The following is a 27,249-nucleotide window of genomic DNA, read 5'->3' on the forward strand; positions in this document are numbered from 1 at the left end:
TGTTCATTTCTGTTTTCTTTTTCCTGCCTTCCTTTGGATTATTTGAACACTTTCTAGAACTCCATTTTGATTTACCTATTATTTTTTGGAGTATATCTCTTCACACAGCTTTTTTAGTGATTCCTCTAGGTATTATACATGCATAACTTAACACAGTCTGCTGGTGTTGACATTTCATCAGTTCAGAGAAGGACAGAAACCTCACCTCCCTTTATGCCCTTACAACCCTCACCCATTTATAATTTAAATACCTTAAATTTTCCTCTACAAAAATCAGCCCTTGTCATGATGAGCACTGGGTGATGTATGGAATTGTTGAATCACTATATTGTACACCTGAAACTAATATAACACTGTGTTGGTAACTGCTGGAACTAAAATAAAATTTAAATTAAAAAAAATTAATCAATAACCATATCAGTGTTATAATTTTTGCATTGACTGTCAAGCATATTTTACAAAACGCAAGAGAAGAGAAATCTGTTGTCGTTATCCATAAAATTTTACTCCTTACAGTGCATTTTTTCTTCCTTCCTGGTATTTCTGGAGTCTTTTATTATTTCTTTTCTAGGTAGAGAACTTCCCTTTTAGCCATTCTTTTATGGAGGACTTATGGTGACAGATTTTCCTAGTTTTCCTTCATCTGAAACTGTCTTGTGTTTTTTCTTTCATTTCTGAAGGATATTTTTGCTGGATATAAGATTCTCAGTTGACAGTTCTTTTTTTTTTTTTTTTGCAGCCCTGGGAAATGTTGTGCCATTTCACCAATACTTCCCTCTTCCCCCTCCATCCTGCTGTTGAATCTGTCTACTGGGTTTTCTATTTTAGTTACTGTATTTTTCAGTTCTAAAATTCCATTTGGAAAACAAAATAAAATTCCATTTGGTCATTCTTTAGATCTTCCATTTATTTCCTGAAACCTTTTATTTTGTTCATTTGTTTCAAATATATACATAATTATTCATTGAAGAATTTTCATAATGGCTGCTTCAAAATCCCAGTCAGATAATTCCAACATCTGTGTTACCTCAGCCTTAGTGTCTATTAATACGTTTTTCACTCAAGTTGAGATTTTCCTAGTTCTTTGTATAAATGAGTTTCTATTGAAACCTAGACATTTTAGATACTATGGGACTCTGGGTCTTATTTAAATCTTGTTTTAGTGGGCCTCCTTTGACACTGTGCCAGCAGGGAAAGCATCTACCATGTCATTACTGTCAGATTGAGTAGAAGTCCAGGTGCCCCAGTTGGTTTCTGTTGACACTATCAAAAAGAAGAGGTCACTGCTGGGCATGGATGGTAGCTCCTGCTTTCCACTAGAATTCTGCCGATACCATTCTGGTTGGGAGAAGGAGTGGTGCCGTGTTATTGTCTCCACCTGGCTTCCACTAAACCTGCAGAGGTTTGGCCTCATTATTACTGAGTGGTGATAAATTCTTGACCCTCCACCAGGCCTCCTCTGATACAACCCCAATGGGGGTAGGGGGTGGTTAGAGTACTTCATTGCTTTCAGGTGAGTGTGGAAGTCCAGCTCCCTATGTGGTCTCCACAAGGTGGCCTGGGGAGGCTCACTATCACCTAGCAAGCTGAAAGTGCCAGCTTCCTGGTAGGCCTCTGCTCACCTTGTCACTGGGGCTGGGACATATCATTACAACCTGTCAATGGTGGAAGTTTAGGCTTTTCACTTAGTCTGTGCTACCTGAAGTTTCATGTGGATCCTCAGTTCTTTTCTGTGGTGCTTGGTCAGAGCAGCATGTTGTTGTCTAAAAGTTTTTTGTCTTGCTAGGCTACCCCTTTCCTAGTTCTATGGTGAGAGAGAGAGTGGATTTTTCTTGGGGTATTTTTAAAATCTATACCCACTGGTGTTTCTAAGTTACTGATTTCTCTAGCATTCAGTCCGGGATATATGAGGCAAAAGAAAACCCAAGAAATTTACCACCATGTTGTTCTTTGGATCCCCCAAACCCTAGCCTGTTTGTCTTTTTCTGTCTTTCAAAGTCTTCTTAATGTTTATTTTACACATAATGTCCGGGGTTTTTAGTTGTACTTGGCAGCAGAAATAGGGAAAACTATGTCTATTCAATCTTTCTAGAGGCAGAAAGTATTTCTCACTGGGCATTCACATAACCTCTTTGAAATGATTTTCTCATTTAAGTAAGCTTAGAAGCTAGCACCTGTCTAGTACTGATGCTAAAACTAAGACTAGACAGTAATCCAGAGTTATTGTAAAGATAAAATTAAATTATAGGTAAGTACTCCCCAAATTGTAAAATCATACATAGAAAAGTGATTGTACATGTATCTTTCCATATATCTATGTGGATGGTTGTATATATGCATACATATATGTGTATGTGTGTGTGTATATATACAAATATGTGTGTATAAACACACAATAACATCTTTAAAAAGCCCCAGTGTTTCTCAGGGATGTTTAAAAAATTATAAGAAATAACTCAAATAACTAGTCTCTGTGGTTAATTCTGTACTATAATGCTTCAAAATTTTTAGTGTCTCATTATGTGATGTGAAAATCATTTCAAAACTAGAAAAATAATGAATCTGGTTATTTAATGGTCTTTTGAACGGGACAAGCTCTTCTGCATTATCTGCTTAGATGGCCAGTGATCCCACAAACAATATAATGGCTACATTTCCAAATTTGCTTTGCTGAGAAATCATAGCCTAAAGAGCAGCACTGGACATAATTTATCTAATCAACTTTACCAAAACTAATAGGACTCTTTGAAGTACAAATGACAGAAAATTCTACTCCAAAATTGTTTAAACCAAAAGAGAAAATTTCTAGACTCCTATAACTGAAAAATTCAGTTTTAAATAAATAAAACTTGATGCAGTGGCCAAAATATCTACAAAAATCCAATTTTCCCCATCTCTATTTCACTTTCATGTTCTCAGCTTCATTCCAATACAATCCATCATTACTCTTGACATCCCTAACCCATTCTAGCAGCCTTAACCTTTCTTCTTTATTGGGGTGAAATACCTTAACACCTTTTTTAAAGAAAAATAATGAAGTTTCCCGTAATTTTTTTCACATGACCTATAATTTATTGTCTCTTATTAGCCTGAATTGGTTCTCATGGAACTTCTCTCTGATAGGCCTAAGATCTAATTAAGATCCATCTCAAAACCAATACCTCTTGTCAGAGAGCTGGAACACAGTGATTGGCATTTTTATCTGTTCATGCTTCATACAGAAATATTTTGAGATAGAAAAGGAAGAGAAATTTCCATTTTAGTATGATTTCCATTTTATGGATGAGCTTGTAAAGCTGGCACTCAAACATGGGTGTTCTGACTTTAGTTATGACTTGTACTGCATCACCCTCTGGGCCTAAGGATAAGCTCTCAAGGTAGCAACCATCAGCTACAGTTAACTGTACACAGTTTTGCAAAACTACATACTGGGCAGATGAGCCAATTCTTTGCTATTTTCATCATATAATGCTGTCAAGAAGTTGATATGACTCAATAATTATACAGTGGTTTGACAACATGAGACACAAACAAACCCATATGAAAATGAACCTGATAGTTGTGCAGAGTTAGAACCAGGTCCAGAAAAAAGAGGGAGAGGGTAGTATTGCCTAACCCTGGCTACTGAGAGTACAATGAAGAAATCTGTTGTGTTTTGGTTATTATTTTTCCAAAAATTACTCAGGTAGTCATGGGAACAGAGCAATTTTCTAAAAATCCAGAGTTTGCAGCAGTCTTAAAACCACCAACTAAGATTCTGGGAAATTTAATAAAGACCCAGAAATTTTTCATTTGGCAGACATTATTGAAATGAATAGAACTCCAAATCCCATCCTTAATACTTACACCCATATGCAATTTCTTTTATAATTCCCTATGAACTAAAATAAGAGTACAGATTCAGATGATAACTCTTCTAATATCCCTACCATGACTGCTCCTTGCAACTTAACCTCCCTTGTGTCATCCCATCTTCCCCCACCCTAAAAATCCAAATACCAGAAACATGCATATAAAAATGGTGAACTGAAAATTGAGTGATCTTTGAAAAATACCTCTCCTATGCATCAGCCTCCTTCCTAGCAAACCTTCTATGACCCTTATTGCCCATACACCACGTGGTTCAAACTCTGTTCCTTCTATACAACTCCTTTCAAAAGTCTATCAGTGTACCTACCTGTTGTCATCTCTTGCCCATCCATGTTTAATTACCCCTCACTCCTGCCTCTTAGATCATTCACTGTTCCCTTAGCACACACATACCTCTATGGCTCTTTGATTATGCTATACATTCTGACTTCATGTCCATGATTTTTTCCTCCTCCTTCATCATTCTTTTCAACTTTACATTATTGCACTTGTTAACTCTCCTTTCTTCTCTCTCAAGAATAACTTCCTCTGAGAATTTCCCAACTCTTCCATCATGCTCCCACTGAAGCTGGTACATTACTCTGTTTTTAGCACATTTTCTATACTATGTGACCTAATTACCCAAATATTTATAATCACAAAGACAGAGCAGGCATGGGATAAAGAGAAGAGAAAATCCCTGCCAGTGAGTAGCATACTTTCCATCTGGGAGATAAAAATATAACCAGAAAATTTCCACATTATATGGTTAAATGCTAACGAAGCATTATGTATGTTGTGCTATCATAACACAAAAGGTAAGTAATATAACTCAGGAGGACTTCTAGAGATGACAACACCTTGGCATAGCTTTGTAGGATGATTATTTTAAATATCTGTTTACATGAATGTATTCCCTACTTGAGGAAAATCCTTTTTTGAAATCCCATTCTTATTTTCATAACACTGAATGATGCCCAGCCAAGTCTAAAACAAGATACCAATAAATGTTTTTGTGTTGAACAAATGATTAAAGTAATGAATGGATAGATTTCTTATTAGGCACATTGCCTCATGGATGATGGTAGGTCAAATGGATCATTTCTTATTTTCTCTGACCAGTTCACAATACTGACAATGGATAGATTTCTTATTAGGCACATTGCCTCATGGATGCTGGTAGGTCAAATGGATCATTTCTTATTTTCTCTGACCAGCTCACAATACTGACAAGTGAAGATATAGTCAATAAAAAAGAGAGAGAGAGAAAAGAGAATAATTCATCCAAATTAAAGCTGTGTTGTCCAATGTAGTATCAGCCTATCTCCTACACAGTCACCCTGGAGGAATAATCTATGTGCCAACTTACACTAGGATAAAGGGAATTTGACAATATCACACAGATAGGAAGTTTTAAGGCAGCATAATGCTATTTAAAAAAAAAAGACTTCAAGTCAAAATTTGGCTCTGATATTTGTTTCCTGTGTGATTATATTTCACCTCTGAGGCACAATCTCTTCAGCTGTAAAATAAGGATGATAATACCTTTCTCCAGGTTTACTTTGGGATCATATGAAACAATGCCTTTGAAAGCATTTATCTCAATGGTTAGCACATTGTAGGTACTAAATAAATGTTTATTAACACTTTAACCAATGTTTTTTCTTTATAATTTTGAGCAATCCTTGACTCATACTTAATATTGGAATAAGACATATAGAAGTTTGCATGAAACCCATAATCACTCTCTATTGATACTGCAGACAAAGGCTTTAAAAGAAGAGGGTTGCTGTAATCCCATTAATCAGGGCCACCAGGAACAGTGGTCCAGGTTTTACACGAGAGCACCAACCTGGGAAGAGCTGGAATGGAGCCTCCACTCTGCTCATCATGTTGCTGGTCTGCTTCCATCCAGAGAAAGTACTTTGTACCAAGGCATCCAATGGGCTAGCTCAGTCCTGCCTTTTATTGTCACCAAGAGCACAAATGTGGACTGTGACAAAATAAGTTTGCAAATCTCCTGCCTGATTTGAGGCAAATTCTATGAGCAAGGCACTTTCTATTTTTTCAAACAGAAAGCAAATATAATTTTTGGACAAAGACAGTTCTCACAGTATTTTGAAATCATTACATATTCCAATCTCTTACTGCATTCTGTATTATTCATTTGGGATGAGATTTTAGTTCTTAGTGTAAATTAAGTACAATGGATAACAGTTAAAAAACTATAGGAGAACAAGAAAAATTGTTAATTACTTGGTCAATTCCAGGTGGTCTTCAGACCAATAAAGGGTAATTTGACCAACCATAGCCCAGAAGAGCAGAAAATGCCAGAATTTTCCTTAGTGGCTGAGGAAAGAGGCTGGAGATATTAATTCATCCATGGTTTGGGGGCCCAACTGTACAATCATTTGCTTTTGCAACTTAACCCTACTCACTTGTTCCTATCAGTCCCTGAGACCAGTCTCCATCAAAATCCACTGGGGTGGGGGTGGGAGGAATCTTCAACTGGGTGTTTAAAGATAAGAAAAAATAAGAAATGACTCATGTTTTAGACTCTCCCATAAGTAAAATGGTATGTAATCATCAAAACAACCCTTCTGCAGGTATTTTATCTCCATTTACAGATGATAAGCTGAAGCTCAGAAATGGCCTCATAACTGCCAAGAGGCCAAGCTGCAGTCAGAACTGCATTTTCTGAAGTCAAGTTCCATGTTCTTTGCACTTCATCATAACTTCTGCTGATAGCTCTAACCTGGAGTGTATCCTCAAGGTTTGCTTCAGCTATGCCAGCATCATCAGAGGATTTAAAAAGCCCTAAGGCTATAAAAACCTCTCTGGAGCCCAAAGACATGTTTAGATGAGAGGTGGGGTATGAGCCAACTGACCAGCCTTGTTCATTAGCACAGTCCCCCTTCCCTTACCTTATTACAGTGGCCAACGTGGAACAGCTGCCAAATCCTGCCAAACCCAGTGCAGCTCATTTTCCCTGTGCACAGGCAAGCTTCCTCCCTGTAATTTTGTCCCTTTAATGCCTTGCAGCTAGAGAAGAATGAGAAGTCCTCAAGGCAACTGGATTGGCTAGGGGAGGAGGGGAACTTGGGGAAGCTCTCCAGAGAGCGAACATCATCTCCCTCCCCTGGAATTGTTGCCCCTGGTCCCATTATTTTATTGGTCACATGGAACAGAACACATAATGTGATCCCATCTAGATAACTGCAAGGGCTCCATTTCCAGCCTTTTCAGGTCAACATTCAGTATTCATCACCCTTATCAATCCCAACACCTTGCATGTGCCTGGTGCTTGTGGCTTCTCTGGAATGACTAATTGCACTTTTATCAATTCCATTTCAACATCCCTCATTTTAAAGGAAAAGAAAAATGTTAGAATGTGTCTGACCTCTTCCAGAGCTTTATGAAATCCTACTGGAAAAGGAACCACCAACAGAGAAAGAGGGACATTCATTCATTCATCACTAAATCATTTGTACATTAAGATTTGGAGGTGAATAAGAGCACAGGTCTTGCCATCACACTGACAGGCTTCTAATCCTGCCAACTGGCAACTGCTCACTGTTGTATGTGTTGCTGTGTGGTGGTCTGGCACAGACTGGGTTTTCAGGAACCAGAAGTAAGATTCATCTCTGACTTGAGGGGTGATGAATAATTATAAAATAGAGTAGAAGTGAAATTATAATACAGGAAGTGTTGAGCAACAGTTACAGAACTGATCCAAAATAGGAAGCACAAGATTTAGGTGTTCCTCCCCTGAGTTCCTTCTGTATCTTGCTCCTAACCTATGGCAGCACATTCACTCCCTAATAAAATAGCTTTCTCATATACCCCAGGATACCGAGCCACTTGAGGGCAGGAGGTTTGTCTTTTCAAATTCTTTTTCTGAATATTCATGAATGAATACACATGGCTTACATAGAAGGTTCTCAGTAAATATTCGACAAAAGAATAAATGGTAGGAGGTGACGTGCAAAACATGTTCTGGGTACAATAAAGAGACCATTCAGGTTTGAGTAGATTTATGTAAAGAGAAAATAGGAAGGGCCCCATTGTGGGAGGCGTAGTGTGCTGGAATAAGAAATTTGAGCTTCATCATGTACAGCCATTAGAAGTTTTGGAAGACAGAAGAAACAACAAAATACATATTTAAATTTTAGTTTGAACATGGTGCTCAAGGTGGAATGGAAGAATATGAAGACAAGTTAATACATTAGGGTGACAGCCCAGAAATTAGGTGCCTAGGGGTCTTGTCACTTTAGTAACCAGGATTAAAATAGAAGTGAGGAGACATTTTTGAAATGCCCCACAAGAGGGAGGTGTGACAGGACATGGTGGCTACCTGGATACGGTAGAAAGGAAGTGGGGAGGGAGTCATCTTTGAGCCTGATCATGACAGTATTTGTGGCAAACATAATGGGTCTTGAACACCTCTCCCTTAGAAAGGAGATTTCCAAACTAAGGGCTGCCCTGATTTCAATATTTTTCATCTGTTCTTGCCCTCCTTTCAAATAAGAACTGGGGTTAGAAACCCATGGAAGCCAGTGACAAGGAGCTTATTCCTAACAAGTAGCAAAGGCCGTGATGTTAAGAAAAGGTCACCATCTCTCACTCTGACAGGAACCGTCCTTCCGTTTACCTTCTCGTCCATCCATTCAGTTTTCCATCCATCTGTCCTTCTAACACAGTACCTGAGTACCTATCTCAGGCCAAGCACTGTTCTGCTTTCTAAATATTCCATAATGACAGGCAGTTTGCTGTTCCCTATGAGTCACATGACTGCAATAGCAACTGTACAGAGTACAGAATGATCTTAAATTTTTTTTATTACATTGATTGGTTCTGCTTCTTCATGGGGACAGCTGTAAATTGCTCTTTTTAAATTTAGTTTTGAGACACTATAATTTCAGCTCTAAGTGCAGAAATTGAACTGCTTTTAAGGATAGCAAAATGATGGCGGTATCCTCGTGCTAAAATACAATGACAAGCTAAAATACAATGAACCATTACATTGTGCGATGGAGCTACGTATCCATGTTGAGAAGGGCAGCATGCTTTGTGAGCACTATACGTCAACACACTCCCTGAGTGTCTCCTTTCTCTCTCTAAAGCAGGGATGATAATGCATGCCTACTGTCTAACTGCAACGGTTGGTGGAAGGATCATGGGTTATAAGGTCTGTGAATGTGCCTTGTGACATGTACTAATGTAAGGGAATATTATTTTTGTCATTATAGTTTTTTGGGGGATGGAGAGGACTATTTGTCAAAAATGTTCCCTGAGTCTCTCTTATAACTTTGTATTCTACTGGAAAAGGCAACAGTGTTTATCCAGAAAATAGTTCCATTGACAGGTTAATTTTGTTGCAATCTAACTAAGTGACCCTAAGCTAAATGTTTAACCTTGCAGTTTTTTTTTTTATCCTTAAAAGAGAGATGATCATAATACATGTTCTAAAAGGCTCTTGAAGGTCTCACTCACAGCTCCCCAACCACTCCCTAAATCCATCAGCCTGAAAAATACCATGTTTCAGCTGCAGCACAGAGCTTTGCTTCTACTTTAAGCTCCTGGGAGCTCCACCCTCACCTGGGATCCTACACATTCTGCTCACATCTCAGGAGACATCTGCTACATTTCTAAACGGTGCCTGTGAGAGACTCATGCTTCATCTCCCCCCATACTCTAGGATCCTTGCAAAGTTGTCTCTTCAACTTGTGGCTGTAGCAACCAGCACGGTGCCTACACAAAGCAGGTGTTTAATATGTGTTTGCTGCAATGAATGAGTAAAGGATATATATAGGACAATGCTTTGCAGACTTGAGGAGAGTTACCAATTAGTAATAATTCTGAATCTCATTTGTTAAATGTTACAGTGTATGAGTGAATTCGTGGCCAAACAAAAATGAGTATAATAGTTCCACCCGGGAAAGACCAGACTTTTACAATCTCTATAACTCAGTGTTTCTCAGCCTGGGAGATTTTGCTTGTCAATTTTTGTTGTCAAAACTGAAGGGGAATGCTACTGGCGTCTAGTGAATGGGGGCCAGGGATGCTGCTGCTAAACACCCTACAAGCCACAGGAGAGCCCCACAACAAAGTATTATTTGGCCCAAAATGTCAATTTCCAACATTGAGGAACACTACCCTAAGACCCTTGCCTAGATTAGAGGATAGGCTGTCTTTTTTAAATTATTATTATGTCATCCACTGTATAGTACATCATTAGTTTTTGATGTAGTGTTCAATGATTCATTAGTTGCATATAACACCCAGTGCTCATCATAACGCATGCCCTCCTTAATACCTATCACCCGGCTACCCGATCCCCTCACCCCCCTCCCCTCTGAAACCCTCAGTTTGTTTTCCAGAGTCCAGAGTCTCTCATGGTTCATCTCCCTCCCTCTCTGATTTCTCCCCCCTTCAGTTTTCCCTCCCCTCCCCTGTGGTCCTCTGTGCTATTCCTTATGTTCCACATATGAGTGAAACCATATGATAATTGTCTTTCTCTGCTTGACTTATTTCGCTCAGCATAATACCCTCCAGTTCTATCCATGTCGATGCAAATGGTGGGTATTCATCCTTTCCGAAGGCTGAGTAATATTCCATTGTATATATGAGCCACATCTTCTTTATCCATTCATCTGTTGAAGGGCATCTCGGCTCCTTCCACAGTTTGGCTATTATGGACATTGCTGCTATGAACATTGGGGTGCATGTGCCCCTTTTCGCTACATCTGTATCTTTGGGGTAAATACCTAGTAGTGCAATTGCTGGGTCATAGAATAGGCTGTATTATAGGTTGGGCTGGTGATTGACACTTCATCAGTTTGGCCCTCATCCTTCTTGGATTTCACAAAAGAGACTATGTGATTGTTTCACAGACAACTTTTACAAAACAGGCTGAGGTTTACTCAGACAATACTAACGAGAACTGCATGCTTTCAGTGCATTTGCATCACATGGTTGGTCTTTGACTAGGGCTACAAACTCTGTCAAGAAATCTAGAGGAGAGGAGGAGCAAGATGGCAGAGGAGTGGGAGACCTAAATTTTGTCTGGTCCAAGGAATTCAGCTAGATAGGGATCAAACCATTCTGAACACCTATGAACTCAACAGGAGATCAAAGAAAAGAATAGCAACAACTCTCTGAACAGAAAAGCAACCACTTTCTGGAAGGTAGGATGTGAGGAGAAGTGAATCCAAGGCGATATTTGGGAAGAGAGACGGCGGGGGAGGGGGCCTCCATCAGCTGCTGCTGGCAAGTGATAGAGCAGCAGAGCACAAAATCAGAAATTGTAGAACTCTGCTCCACTGAGGGACGTTGCTCCAGTGGCTAAGCGGCAGTGGAACCCTTTCTGGGATAGTGTGGTCTCAGGACCCTCGGGGTCACAGAGAGATGGGGGTGCCTGAGTGCAGCAGAGATCCCAGGGATCGGAGCAGGGAACCTGGATGCAGAGACGGAGCCGAGGAGTGGGCTTTCAGCTTGGGGTTGCCATAAACCATGATCTGCATTCCCCTCTTCCAGCAGGGACTCAACAAGTGGCAGATCCGGAGAGACTCCCCTTCCTCCCCTGGGATGAGCAGCATGGGAGTGCACTGCAGGAATCTGCTGGGTTTGGAGACTCCACATGGGGTCATGTGCCAGAGATAGAAATGCTCGGTCACAGGCCGGGTGAGCACGGAGTGCGGCCGGAGACCGGGAAGACGGGAGTGATTGCTTTTCTCTGGGGGCACACTGAGGAGTGGGACCCCGAGTTCTTGGCTCCTACGGGGCAGAGATTAAGAGGCTGCCATTTTCACTCTCGGCCTCCAAAGCTGTACGGAAAGCTTGCAGGGAACAAAAGTTACCTGAGAGCAAACCCAAGCAGATTACTTAGCCCGGACTGGCAAGAGCAGGGCAATTCTGCCTCCAGGAAAGACATCTAAGAACCATGGCAACAGGCCCCTCCCCCAGAAGATCAACAAGAACAGCCAGCCAAGACGAAGTTTACCCATCAATGAGAACAGCAGAACTCCAGCGCTAGGGGATTACTGCACATAGAATTCATGGCTCTTTTCCCATGATTCTTTAGTCGTTCAGGGTTAATTTTTTTTTAACTTTCTTTTTCTTTTACCCTTTTTCAACCAACATCTTATCAATCCCTTTTTAAAAAATCTTTTTTATTTTTCATTTTTAGAGTCCTATCCCTTCATAGTAGTTAACCTTATTTTTGGTATATATATATAAGTTGTTCTCTCTTTAAAATTTTGGGATACAGTTTCTTCTAACAGACCAAAATATACCCTAAACCTCTAGTGTATGGCTTTGTTCTAGTCTCCTGCCTGATTATATTCTCTCCCCCCTTTTTTTTTCAATCCTCTTCTATAATTTTCATCTTTACAATCATATTCCATCCCTTCATCATTAGCCTTAATTTGTACATATATAAGTTTTTCTTTCTTTAAAATTTTAGGAGGCACTTTCTTCTAACATACCAAAATATGCCCAAAATCTAGTGTGTGGCACTGATCTATGCACCAGCCTGATCATATTTGATCACATTCTGTTTTTTCTTTGTTTGTTTGTTTTATCTTTTTCTTTTTTTTTTTTCTTTTTTCTTTCTTTCCCTTTCTTTTCCCCGGTTTCTGGTCTCTTCTGATTTGTTTATTGTATATTTTTCTGGGGACGTTGTTAACACTGTTAGCACTTTGTTCTCTCATTCATCTATTCTCTGGACAAAATGACAAAACGGAAAAAATCACCTCAAAAAAAAGAACAAGAGCCAGTACCGACCGCCAGGGACCCAATCATTACAGACATTAGTAAGATGTCAAAACTAGACTTCAGAATGATGATTTTAAAGATACTAGCTGGGCTTGAAAAAAGCATGGAATATATTAGAGAAACCCTTTCTGGAGAAATAAATAAAAGAACTCAAATGTAACCAAGTCAAAATCAAAAAGGCTATTAATGAGGTGCAATAAAAAATGGAGGCTCTAACTGCTAGGATAAATGATGCAGAAGAGAGAATTAGTGATATAGAAGACCAAATGATGGAAAATAAAGAAGCTGAGAAAAAGAGAGATAAACAACTACAAGATCACGAGGGCAGAATTTTAGAGATAAGTGATACCATAAGACAAAACAATATTAGAATAATTGGGATCCCAGAAGAAGAAGAAAGAGAGAGAGGGGCAGAAGGTATATTGGAGCAAATTATACCAGAGAACTTCCCGAATTTGGGGAAGGAAACAGGCATCAAAATCCAGGAGGCACAGAGAACCCCCTTCACAATCAATAAAAATAGGTCAACACCCTGACATCTAATAGTAAAACTTACGAGTCTCAGAGACAAAGAGAAAATCCTGAAAGCAGCTCAGGAGAAGATAATAACCTACAATGGTAGAAACATTAGATTGACAGCAGACCTATCCACAGAGACCTGGCAGGCCAGAAAGGACTGGCATGATATCTTCAGATCACTAAATGAGAAAAATATGCAGCCAAGAATACTATATCCAGCTAGACTGTCATTGAAAATAGAAGGAGAGATAAAAAGATTCCAGGATGAACAAAAACTAAAGGAATTTGCGGGGCTCCTGGGTGGCTCAGTCATTGGGCGTCTGCCTTCAGCTCAGGTCATGATCCCAGGATCCTGGGATCGAGCCCCGCATTGGGCTTCTTGCTCCAGAGGAGGCCTACTTTTCCCTCTACCCCTTCCCCTGCTTGTGTTCCCTCTCTTGCTGTGTTCCTCTCTGTCAAATAAATAAATAAAATCTTTAAAAAACACTAAAGGAATTTGCAAACACGAAACCAGCCCTACAAGAAAGGGGTCCTCTAAGCAAAGAGAGAGCCTAAAAGTAACATAGACCAGAAAGGAACACAGACAATATACGGTAACAGTCACCTTACAGGCAATACAATGGCACTAAATTCCTATCTTTCAATAGTTATCCTGAATGTAAATGGGCTAAAAGCCCCAATCAAAAGATACCGGGTATAAGATTGGATAAAAAGACAAGATCCATTGATATGCTATCTGCAAGAGACTCATTTTAGACCTAAAGACACCCCCAGATTGAAAGTGAGGGGGTGGAAAACCATTTACCATGCTAATGGACACCGAAAGAAAGCTGGGGTGGCAATCCTTATATCAGAAAAATTAGCTTTTTAAGCCAAAGGCTGTAATAAGAGATGAGGAAGGACATTATATCATACTTAAAGGGTCTATCCAACAAGAAGATCTAACAATTGTAAATATCTATGCCCCTCACATGGGAGCAGCCAATTATATAAGCCAATTAATAACAAAAGCAAAGAAACATATCAACAACAATACAATAATAATGGGGGACTTTAACACCCCCTTCACTGAAATGGACAGATCATCTAAGCAAAAGATCAACAAGGAAATAAAGACTTTAAATGACACACTGGACCAAATGGACTTCACAGATATATTCAGAACATTCTATCCCAAAGCAACAGAATGCACATTCTTCTCTAGTGCCCATGGAACATTCTCCAGAATAGATCACATCCTAGGTCACAAATCAGGTCTCAATTGGTACCAAAAGATTGGGATCATTCCCTGCATATTTTCAGACCACAATGCTTTGAAACTAGAACTCAATCACAAGAGGAAAGTTGGAAAGAACTCAAATACATGGAGGCTAAAGAGCATCCTACTAAAGAATGAATGGGTCAACCAGGAAATTAAAGAAGAATTAAAAAAATCATGGAAACAAATGAAAATGAAAACACAACTGTTCATAGTAATGCAAGCATTTCTCAAGACACAAGAAAGGTCTCAAATACACAACCTAACCCTACACCTAAAGGAGCTGGAGAAAGAACAGCAAATAAAGCCTAAACCCAGCAGGAGAAGAGAAATAATGAAGATCAGAGCAGAAATCAATGAAATAGAAACCAAAAGAACAGTTGAACAGATCAATGAAACTAGGAGCTGGTTTTGAAAGAATTAACAAGTTTGATAAACCCTTGGCCAGACATACCAAGAAGAAAAGAGAAATGACCCAAATAAATAAAATCATGAATGAAAGAGGAGAAATCACAACCAACACCAAAGAAATACAAACAATTATAAGAACATATTATGAGAAACTATATGCCAACAAATTAGATAATCTGGAAGAAATGGATGCTTTCCCAGAGATGTATAAACAACCAAAACTGAACCAGGACGAAATAGAAAACCTGAACATACCTATAACCACTAAGGAAATTGAAGCAGTCATCAAAAATCTCCCAACAAACAAAAGCCCAGGGCCAGATGTCTTCCCAGGGGAATTCTACCAAACATTTCAAGAAGAATTAATACCTATTCTTCTGAAACTGTTCCAAAAAATAGAAATGGAAGGAAAACTTCCAAACTCGTTTTATGAGGCCACCATTACCTTGATCCCAAAACCAGACAAAGACCCCATCAAAAAGGAGAATTACAGACCAGTATCCCTGATGAACATGGATGCAAAAATTCTCACCAAAATACTAGCCAATAGGATCCAATAGTACATTAAAAAGATTATTCACCACGACCAAGTGGGATTTATCCCTGGGCTGCAAGGTTGGTTCAACATCCGCAAATCAATCAATGTGATACAATACATTAACAAAAGAAAGAACAAGAACCATATGATCCTCTCAATAGATGCAGAAAAAGCATTTGACAAAGGACAGCATCCTTTCTTGATCAAAACTCTTCAGAGTATAGGGATAGAGGGTACATACCTCAATATCATAAAAGCCATCTATGAAAAACCCACAGCGACTATCATTCTCAATGGGGAAAAACAGAGCTTTCCCCCCAAGGTCAGGAATGCGGCAGGGATGGTCCACTATCACCACTGCTATTCAACATAGTATTAGACGTCCTAGCCACAGCAGACAACAAAAAGAAATCAAAGGCATCCGAATTGGCAAAGAAGAAGTCAAATGCTCACTCTTCGCAGATGATATGATACTTTATGTGGAAAACCCAAAGGACTCCACCCCAAAATGCTAGAACTCATACAGGAATTCAGTCAAGTGGCAAGATATAAAATCAATGCACAGAAGTCAGTGGCATTCCTATACACCAACAACAAGACAGAAGAAAGAGAAATTAAGGAGTCGATCCCATTTACAATTGCACCCAAAACCATAAGATACCTAGGAATAAATCTAACCAAAGAGGCAAAGAATCTGCACTGAGAAAACTATAAAATAACATAATAAAATAAAATTAAAAAAAAAACCATCCACTGTACCTCTGTAGGATGAATACTGTTGTATTTTAATTGATTTTCTATCAGGGACATTTCCTGACGTTATTAAATATTTCATGACAATAGTGTTGTTCAGAAACATATGCTATAGATATCACATGACTGACCTATCCATTCCTAATTGTACATATAGTGTATTTGGAACAATGTGCATCTATTGATGTTGTTTCTATGACTTTACTGTTCTATATCTCATTACACTTCAGAAAACTCCTAGTTTTGTTGATCTGTTCTACCATTCTTTTGGTTTCTATTTCATTGATTTCTGCTCTGATCTTCATTATTTCTCTTCTCCTGCTGGGTTTAGGCTTTATTTCCTGTTCTTTCTCCAGCTCCTTTAGGTGTAGGGTTAGGTTGTGTATTTGAGACCTTTCTTGTTTCTTGAGAAACGCTTGTATTGCTATGTTCTTTCTAGTTTCAAAGCATTGTGGTCTGAAAATATGCCGGGAATGATCCCAGTCTTTTGGTACCAGTTGAGACTGATTTGTGACCTATGATATGATCTGTTCTGGAGAATGTTCCATGGGCACTAGAGAAGAATGTGCTGCCTCCTGTTCTCTTTTTTTTTTGAGGTGATTTTTTCCATCTTGTCATTTTGTCCAGAGGAGAATAGATGAATGAGAGAACAAAATGCTAACAGGGTAACAACGACCCCAGAAAAATATACACTAAACAAATCAGAAGAGACCTGAAACCAGGGGAAAAGAAAGGGAAAGAAAAAAGAAAAAGAAAAAAAAAACAGAATATGATCAAATATGATCAGGCTGGTGCATAGATCAGTGCCACACAGTAGATTTTCGGCATATTTTGCTCTGTTAGAAGAAAGTGCCTCCTAAAATTTTAAAGAAAGAAAAACTTATGTATGTACAAATTAAGGCTAATGATGAAGGGATGGAATATGATTGTAAAGATGAAAATTATAAAAGATTTTCTAAAAGGAATTGATAGGTTGGTTGAAAAAAGAAAGAAGAGAAATTTAAAAAAAAAAGAGAGAGAGAATGTGATCAGGCAGGAGACTAGAATAAAGCCATACACTAGAGATTTATATTTATATAGAGGGTATATTTTGGTCTGTTAGAAGAAAGTGTATCCCAAAATTTTAAAGACAGAACAACTTTATACATATATACCAAAAATAAGGTTAACTATTATGAATGGATAGAATATGACTCTAAAAATGAAAAATAAAAAAGATTTTTAAAAAAGGGATTGATAAGATGTTGGTTGAAAAGGGGAAAAAGAAAAATTCAAAAAAAAAAGTTAAAAAAAAATTTTAACTTTGAAAGACTGAAGAATCATGGGAAAAAAGCTATGAATTCTATGTGCAGTATTCCCCTAGCACTGGAGTTCTGCCGTTCTCATTGATCGGTAAACTTGTTCTTAGCTGGCTGTTCTTGCTGATCATCTGGGGGAGGGGCCTGTTGCCATGGTTCCCAAATGTCTTTGCTGGAGGCAGAATTGCCCCGCCTTTGCCCGCCCCGGCTAAGTAATCTGCTCAGGTTTGCTCTCAGGTAGCTTTTGTTCCTTGCAAGCTTTCAGTACAGCTTTGGAGAACGAGAGTGAAAATGGCAGTCTCCCAATCTCTGCCCTGGAGGAGGAGCTGAGAACTCAGGGCCCCCCTCCTCAGTGAACCCCCAGAGAAAAGCAGTCAATCATTCCCGTCTCCCCAGTCTCCGGCTGCACTCCATGCTCACCCGGCCTGTGACTGAGTGTTTCTATCTCTGGAACATGACCCTGTTTGGAGTCTCCAAACCCAGCAGATTCCTGTGGTGTGCTCCCACACCCTCCTCCCAGGGGAGGAAGGGGAGTCTCCGGGCTGGTGGATGTTTTAAGATTAATAACAGCCAAAATAAAACTTAAGTTGCTGCCACTCCCAGGCTGTACCTAAAGCCCTCACGACAAGAGAGCTTGGATGGCTGACAGAGCAAGGTCAGCCTCCTTAGTCCCTTTCCATATCAGCTTGGCTAATTGACTAGAATCCCATGTTAAGAGTGGGAAGCCAGTGGGAATGGAAAAGTGAAGTGCTCCATCCCACCTATGGACAAGACTCCATTCCCACTGCCATTGAGAACACCACTTAGATTGTGATGGAAAGACCTTAATGCTTTCCTCCGCCTTCTCCCCCAACTCTTCCTCCTCCTCTCCCTCTGTCTTAGAGTTCTTAGACAAAGAGATCTTAGTCTTGGATCTCTTTGCAAACAGCTTCCTGAGCATTGCCCTAAAATGGAAAGTAAAAGAATGCTCAAAATTTCTAACAGGCCTTGTTGCTAGGCAACTATTTCCTTTGTCTCTAAGTATATGACATTGTTTGGAACATGTTTTCAGGCTGCACCTTCATACAAAGGAGCAAGGTCGGGGGCTAGAGAGGAGGTGAGGGAAGAGGTGGTAGTATAGAAACCTTTAGATTGAACAATATAAACATATAATATGAGGGGAAGAAAAACCAAAAGAACCCACCATGGGCATTTCAACCCACCAGCACCACAAGGTGCCTAAAACTTCAAAATGGTACATTTTGTGTATGGGCACATTTTCTTTGGTGAGAATAAGCCTATGGTTATAAGCATTTTCTTACCTTCATTATGATCTGCATATTCCCTCTCTATAGGAAAATTTAAATGTACTTTTGATCTTTTTATAGTCACATAATAAGAATGCAGATAAAGAAATTTTGTGATTAGACTTGTTCACAGGTTACCAGAGGCTTGAATTCCTTAAGTTGTCTATATTTACAGGACAGGTGGGTCTTCATTACCTACCTGCCTCTGTGGTCCCATTGGCCTGAAGATAGCCTCTAAATAAGAAAAGACAATGGTGTCTGTTGGCCAGAACGAGTTTACAACTCACTTTCAACTCCATTCTCAAAAGTATCACTTTTATTTGAGGGCAAGGATTCTGATTGGGCAGCTTTTACAAAGAAATGGATTGTGATATGAATAAGCACACACACAGAGAGACTTTTTGTTCTGCTTGCTGGCTGGCCTGCCAGGGTAAAAACTATTGTCGCCATCAGGGTAACACACAATTCAAGACTTGGGCATAGTTAGGGAGAATGGGGTGAAAAAGCTGTTCACCTTGCTGTGATTCTAGGGTCTGGCCATCTGCAGCCTAGAAAAGAGAACTTGTCTCCCAGGCCAGTGTACTCACCAGAGATTACACTGGGTTTAGGGATCAAGGACCTAGTCAGCACTGAAGTTTTGCTTCGTCAGTCAGTAGGACATTTTTCTATGTATACATTTCCCTTTAGGACCATATAGGCAGGGATGGCTGATTGAGGTCTGGACTTAGTAATTCTCTGGCCAAACACATATTAGCCTCATTATGATTCACAACATTGTCACCTGGCAGAGAAATGGACTTGATGGGAATCCAAAGATTTGGCTTTTAGCCCTGGCTTTATCATAAAAAAGTAGCCATATTTTGGATGGTTCTTTATCCTCTTGGTGTCTCATTTTCTATTAAATGAATCCTACCTATAGAAACAGGTATAAAACATATATTGAGAGTTTCAAAAATAATAAGATAAACAACCATGTACTTAATACTCAGACTAAGAAACAGAATATTCTGAGCATAGCATGTGAAAAATGTCCCTTTGCCCCTATATGGCCTTCCCCCTGAGCATCTCCCTACTTTCCTTTTCCCTCGAGACATAATCATTATCCTGACTTTTGTTTTAGTCATCTTGCCACATTTTTGGTGATTTTTATTTTTGTATGGTTTCAAACTTAAAGAAAAATGGCAAGAATAGTACAAGGAAATCTTGGATACACTTTACCGAGGTTTGACATTTGTTTACATTTTCTCATTTGTTTTATCATTTTATATATGAATGAGTCATCTGACAAGAGGTTGGAGACACTTTTCTCATTGACTCCTCAATGTGCCTATTTCCTAAGAACAAGATCAGTGTGTATTCCCTAAGCACAAAGACGCTCTTTCATATTATCAGATACAGTTATCCTAAATTAAGAAATTTAATATTGCCATAATCTGTTTTCCAATCCATTTTTAAATTTTATTAACTGCCCCAATAATATTCTGTAAACCTTTGATCCCCCCAGTCTAGGATCTAACCCAAAATCACCATTTCATTTATGTGTCACATCTCTTGGGTAGTCTCCTTTACTCTGGAATCATTTCTTAGTCCCTTTTCACCTTTCTTGACCTTGAGAGTTCTCAAGAGAGTAGAACAATTATTTGGTAGAATACTCTCAATTTGGGTTGATCGTGTGTTTTCTCATGGTTACATTTAACTTAGGCATTTTTGTTAAGATAGCAGAAAAGTGACATTATGTCCCCCACAGGAGGCACACAATGACAGTTGGTCCTGATGTTGGTGATGTTAACATTATCACTTGATTTAGGCAATGCCTACCAGATTTCTCCAATATAAATGTGCCATTTTCAATTGCTAATAGGTATTTTGTGGGGAAATAATTTGAGACTATGTGAATATCTTATTACCCATCAAACACTAACCTTCTACTTTTATATCTCTCTGTGTTGCAATTCTGCTGACAGAAAGTTTTCCTTTTCTCCCATTTATTTATTTATGCTTTATATTGGTATAAACTCATGAGTTTTTATTTCACTCAATGATTTAAAATATTTATTTAGGTACCTAAATTGTCACAGATTTGGCCAATGAAGTTGCTATAACTTGTCTCTGGTGTCCCTTTATAATGTTATCATTATTCTTTTAATAATTCCATATTTTCTGGCAAAACAAGATATTTTAGGGTCAATTCATAATTTCCCTGCCTCAGTCCTGGATCTGTCCATTTCTCTAAAGAATCTTGGTTCCTTTTAATAGAAAGTGATATTTAGAAACCAAGATCTGGACTGATGATGTACTCATTGCTACTGATAGGCCATGGCCTTTAGACCATCTCAATAAAATATCTAGAGAATATATGTATACTTACACACGCACAAGAATACTCATAATACATAATAAATAGCAAGAAACCTGGTTTCCATTTTCTCAACACAACTACTCATTCAGTCAAGCTTGGAATACACAATGGGAATTGCTATCCCATACCACAGCACCAAGCAAACCTACTAACTAGAGTTCAATATGATCTACATTATTTACTTAGATAAAATTTATGTTCAGTGAACAAAAATCTTAGATATAAAATTTCATGAGTTTTGACAAATGGATACGTATGATTTGAACTTCTGTTCATAATAGTACATAGAATATTTCCATAACTACAGAAAATTTCTTCCTGTCATTTCCCAAACACTCCTACCTTTTCAGAGTGTTCTGAACATTTTTAACTCTAGATTAATTTTACCTATTCTAGAACTTTAAATAATTGGAAGATAATTGTCTGTGATATCTCCCAATCCTTGAACATGGGTGTATCTTGTTTCTATTTAGGTCTACTTAATTTCTCTTTGCAATGTTTAGTACTTTTCAGTGAGTGGATAGGTATCAAACATTTTGTTAAATTTATATCTAAGTATTCTATGTTCCTCTTTTAAGCTACCATGAATATTTTTATTTCATTTTCTAAAAGTTTGCTGCTAGTATATAAAACTACAATTTTTATACACTGACCTTCTATTCTGCAACCTTGCTAAATTCACTCATCAGTTCTATTACTTCTTTTGTAGTTTCCTTAGCTTTTTCTGTAGAGACATTCATGTTTCCCGCAATAAGAGACACTTGCAATTCTTTTTTCCCAAACTTAGTGACTTTTATTAGCTTTTCATGCTGCATTGCATTGTTTCAACTCACAGTAGAATGAAGAATTAAAAGTGTGAGAGCATAAACTACCTTGAACTGAAACAAAAAAATATGATAGTGGCTGTAGGTTTTTCATAAATGACTTTTGTCAAATTTAAGGTAGTTCTCTTAGTGTACTGAGAGTTTTTTAATCAATCAGTATAGACAGTTGTGATGATTATTTTTTTTTCTGACTGTGGGAATAGGAAAGAATAAGAAAGAAGAGGAAAAGAGAAAAAAGTAAATTTATTCCTGCCACTCAGTTTGTAATCTTCATCATACTTCCATCTCTCAAATGATTCCTCTCTTATCTGGACTCAGATTGCCTTAAGAGTCCATGCTTAATTGTTCTCTATTATGTGTGTGTTGATTTTGTCTTTACTGTCAAAGTAGAAAGAACCTTGAGGGCAGAAATACAAAGTTTTACTTCCCTGTATCCCCTCCTGCCCTTGTATTTAGCTGGGCTCACAGAGATTGCTTGATCAGTTTCAGTACTGATTTTTATAAGTAATAAAATGCTAAAATTAATTGTTGATTATTTTAGAGTTCTGCATCCAAGATCTCATCTGCATCCAAGATCTCAAACCCAGAGGTGTATGACTTATTAGTGAACACAGAACTCATTTGAAACAGAGCAAGAATCAGAACTTAGGTCCTCTGACCCTTCATCCACATCCCATCCTAGTGCACCAAGCTGGCTGATCTCCCTGGTTCCACCCAAGACCATTTCTGAGTTCAGTAGCGTCAAAATTGGTTCAGGTCAGGGTATACAGATATTAAGCCACCACTGGATTCTTATCCTCTACCACCATGGTATTAGCCCATCAACAAGCTTGTGTTGAAAATGTCCAGTGGCCAAGCAGGGTTTTTCAGACATTCTGAAACTTGACACAAATTAGGTACTGGTAGATATCTGTGATTTTATGTTGTACCCAATTCCTGTTCTCTGTTTGCATGCGGATCCCCTCTGGTGTGGATAACTCTTTCTGGAGAAGGGTCCTCCAAAGGTTCACAGTGGGCTGCAGTTAGGGTCACCATATTTGTTTCAACTGCTACAAATGTTGCATCTCTGTCGGTTACTTGGTAAGGAGAATGGTCTGTACCATGTTCACATTAGACAGATGTCAGCTTCAATGAGCAATCCTCAAGACCCTGCCAAAGAGAAGCAGAGATCAATGGAGGGCACTTGACTTCATTTACCATGAGACTGAAGCAGGGTCTCTGCTTAGTTGTCCAATTTTATTTCCTGCCACTCTCTCCTTTGCAGTGTATGGTCCAGCAACTCTAAAATATTTGTCATTCCCTACACACAATACTTATTTTTGCCTTCATAGGCTCATGCTGTTCTCTCTACTGAGAATGTCAGTAACTCCTTTCCTTCCCTCCCAATCCTTTTCTCACATACAGATTTTCACATAACATCCAGTCATTTCACAGGTATCTATTAAGTACTACCTGTCTGTCAGGTACCATGCAAGGTGTTGGAGATACAGAGGTGAAGATCATAAAGTTCCTGCCCTTCCAGAGCTCCCAGTGTGATGTGGGGCTGACAGGTAAATGAGCACAGACAGTGAAGACTACTACTGTGATAGGGGGGTCACAGGGCCCTGTGAAGGCACAGAGAAACATCACCTATCCTGGCCTTGCAGGGCCACTGAAGGCTTCCTGGTGGAGGTTACATAAACTGGGATCTTGGGGATCTGGGTCTTAGGAATTAGCCAGGCCAAAGGGAAGAAATGTGAGAGCCAAGGCTGTAGAGTTTGGACTCTCAGCTTCAAGACAGGGCCCAGAAGATTTCACTGACCTGCCCTGGGATGTCCTTTGTCCTCTGAATTTCCATCACTTCTTGTGCTGATTCCAGTTATAATACTTGTCACTCTCTGCCATCATCATTCATGGGTCTTTCTTCCACAGTAAACTGGGTGCTCCTTAAGAGTAAGACCCGAGGTTTATTCAGCTCTACTTGCAGCATCTCATGCTGAAACTGGTTCTCTAGAATGTTTAATAAGCACTGGGGGTATGAATGAATGAATAAACGGACCAACCAATAGCTACGGGGATCTTCTAGAGGAGATACTTCAGCTGTGTAGCCAACTACACTGCTCTCAGCTTTAATCCTCCTGTGCAAAATCAGTGACTCCAGACCATACCAGTCTAGGCCTTCATGAACAGTGTCCTATGGTGGGAAAAGCAGAGTGATCAGGTTGTCCTCCTTTAGTGTCATCATTTGTAACTTTTAGAACTACATGGGCCACTGTTCTTTCCTAGTTTCAGGAAAAGATTCTAAAAGATTTAAACTCTCAGAATTGTATTCTTCTGTCTAAAACAGTTCCTGCATCTCCACTGTCACATAGTTTTCATTCCATTTTAAGACTTGTAATGAACACCTACTGTACATCATCAACTATCAAATAAAAATGAAATGACAATCCACCTTTGAGTCGGCTGCCTTCTACAGCCATGATGAAAGTCATCTTACTAACACGTTGTGGGTGGCAGACACTCCAATCCTCATGCCCCCCCGATTGGTGTTGGGGAAGTAGTTTTAAAAAAAATGCCAACCACAAAGAGTTCTCTCTACAAAATATAGAAAAGAATGAAACAGTTTTATTGGTGATTAAGCATGAAACCAGACTGCAATGCAGATCACAGGCAATTGCTAAAGCGATTGCAAAGACCAAAAGAAACTTCACCCTTTATAATAGCTGGGCAGATACATTCCATTATATAGTGTTATTTATCTTTCTCCAAAGGAAAATAAACCTTAACTTTATGACAAGCAGATGGTTACAACTTGGAGCCAGGTGCCTAAAGGAAACTCACACAGGGACAGGGAGACCTGGGCACCATACTCCCCACACTTACATTCCAGAGATGCCATAGCCTCTCAAGAAAACCACTCTTAGGAGCAGGAACTGGCCAGAGGCTTCTTTAGCTTTTAAGAAGATTTACATACACCTGAAGCAGCCCCAGAAAGCATTTAAGACTTCAAGTTTTCTAAAGGAATACTAAAAGAAAACAAAACAGAGGGGGTAGTTCTCTTTCCCTTTTGGCACCAGAGGACATTTTAAATTCATTTTTTTATATTTGTGTATATCCTTATATTGCCGGTTCTTGTTTATTTGGTTCTTGTACCTGATCTGTGTCTCATGTAATCTGTGACTATGATTATCTTTTTCAACTTTTTTTTTAAAGATTTTATTTATTTGAGAGAAAGAGAATGAGAGAGAGAGCACATGAGAGGGGGGGAGGGTCAGAGGGAGAAGCAGACTCCCCGCTGAGCAGGGAGCCTGATGTTGGGCTCGACCCTGGGACTCCAGGATCATGACCTGAGCCAAAGGCAGTTGCTTAACCAACTGAGCCACCCAGACACACTATCTTTTTCAACTTCTGATTGTCTCTGTCTGTCCCTATTCTGTGTGTTTGTCCCCCATAAAACCTGTGATTTTACCACCTGTCTTCACAGCCTGCACACGATGATTGGTTAGCTTTGGATAACCCTGGGTCCCATCTGTCTGTCCTTTCTATTGACTGTGACTGGGCACATCCTTAGAGCAGTTCTCGAACTTGAATGTATAGAGGGTCATCTGGGGAGTGGGGTAGGGCTCAGGATTCTGAATTTATAATCAGCTCCTTGGTGAGGCCATTGCTGCTGCGGAGGGACCACATTTGGAGTAGGAAGGCCTGGGAGCAGGACTCGTTTTTTCTAGAGCCTGGGACAGGAGTGTTTATCTGCCCCTCCTATTGCCTCTTTGCCTGACACAGACTGTTGCTATTAATTTATTCATTCATTCAGTAATAAATATTTATTGAATACATTCTTTAGGCAATGTCACCCTCTCCCTTTTGTCCTGCTATGCACTCCCCTCCCTTCACACCTAACACTGCAACTTGGAACAGACTCCTTGCTAACCACTGCAGCCAATTCCCTGTCCTCCTGCAGCGTGTCCTTAAGACCGCGTTCCTTTCCCATAGGGATCTTCCAGGACAATTTGCACTGCAAGTATTTTCTCCCTTTGTCTTTCTATGAAAATTAATCACAAGTTGGAATATATCCCTTGGTCAGAGTACATGCCCTGGGTTTTTCACTTGGGAAATAGAGTGACAGAGCATAGAGCCTTTGGCTGAAATTCTGGGTCCCTTACAGCCTGCAGCTGTCATTGTTGGCTTCCGGGCAACCTGATGAAGGCTTCTCTGCTTTGCCGCATGTGGCTGTGGTCCTCAATTTGTCAGAAATGGGGCGACCTGAGGGGTTCTGAGTGCTTTTCAGCACCAGCCTTCCTTCATTATCTTACTCTCTGTGACAGGCAGAGCCAAAGCGTAGTTCTCTGTGCCCTGGATGACATTTTAGCCTGTTCCCCTGCTGACTGAGTGTCCCTGAGTGGAGACCTCCATGATTAGCCAGCCCCTGAAGTAATCACCCAGAGGGATTGGTACTGAATCCAGGGGAACTGGTTTCCCCCCCACTTTCAACTGCCATGTGATCTGATCTTAAAAATTACTTTTATAGTGTTTTCTTTGATCTCCCAAATCACTGTAAATGCTCTCCAATTGACATCAATTAACATCAAAGTGATTCCTTGCAAACCCCCACAGGAGTCCACAGCTATATAGAAGATGTCAGGGTTGCAGGCAGCCCCTTTCTGGAACTTCACTTATTTGGAGTTACTAATCCAGAAGCTGCGGTACTGCAGGCCTGCCTGCATATCTGCCTTCAGCTTGGGATTAGGAACGTTTGCCCTCTAGCCTGAAACAGCCTGAAACCTGAGTCCACTTCCTCCACCCTCCCTCACAATAACGTCATGTAGTCTCCTCGCTGTGCAAGGCAAGTGTTCATTTATTGTTAGTCATGTACACAAATGTGTAATCGTTCATGGACTGGAGCGCTGAAAATTCAGGCAGTCAGGTACCCAGAGGAGAGTGAAAAAAGTTGGAAACAGACAATGTTGGTATTGGTATTCATCAATTGGGATAAGGTAGGGAAGCACTACTGAGCATCCCAGACCCTGGCCATCCATCAACTCAGGAGCATTAAGATCATCTGAGTTTCTATGGCAATCTGAGGTCTAGAATACAGACTGCATGCTGCCACAGGTGGGGCAGTCCAGAGCCCAGGCACACGGGTCCCAGCCTTTCAGAGCACGGTTGTTCTGCCTGCCCATCCATCCATCCATAAGGCAGAGCTGCAATGGCTTCTTATTCAGTGTTCCTGGGATTTCAGCCTTTGAACACCAAAGCCCTGCAGTTCAATTAAGTCTTGACTCATCAGAAAGCCAGACTCTATGTCCACAGTGGATTCAGAGCTCTGGAAGCAGAGCTCAGGTGGAGGCTAGATGGAGCACCCCCTAAAGGACTCAGTATTTTATGACAACCCAGGTATAT

The sequence above is a fragment of the Phoca vitulina genome, unplaced genomic scaffold, assembly GCF_004348235.1.
Source record: "Phoca vitulina isolate PV1807 unplaced genomic scaffold, GSC_HSeal_1.0 scaffold101, whole genome shotgun sequence".
Taxonomy (NCBI): domain Eukaryota; kingdom Metazoa; phylum Chordata; class Mammalia; order Carnivora; family Phocidae; genus Phoca; species Phoca vitulina.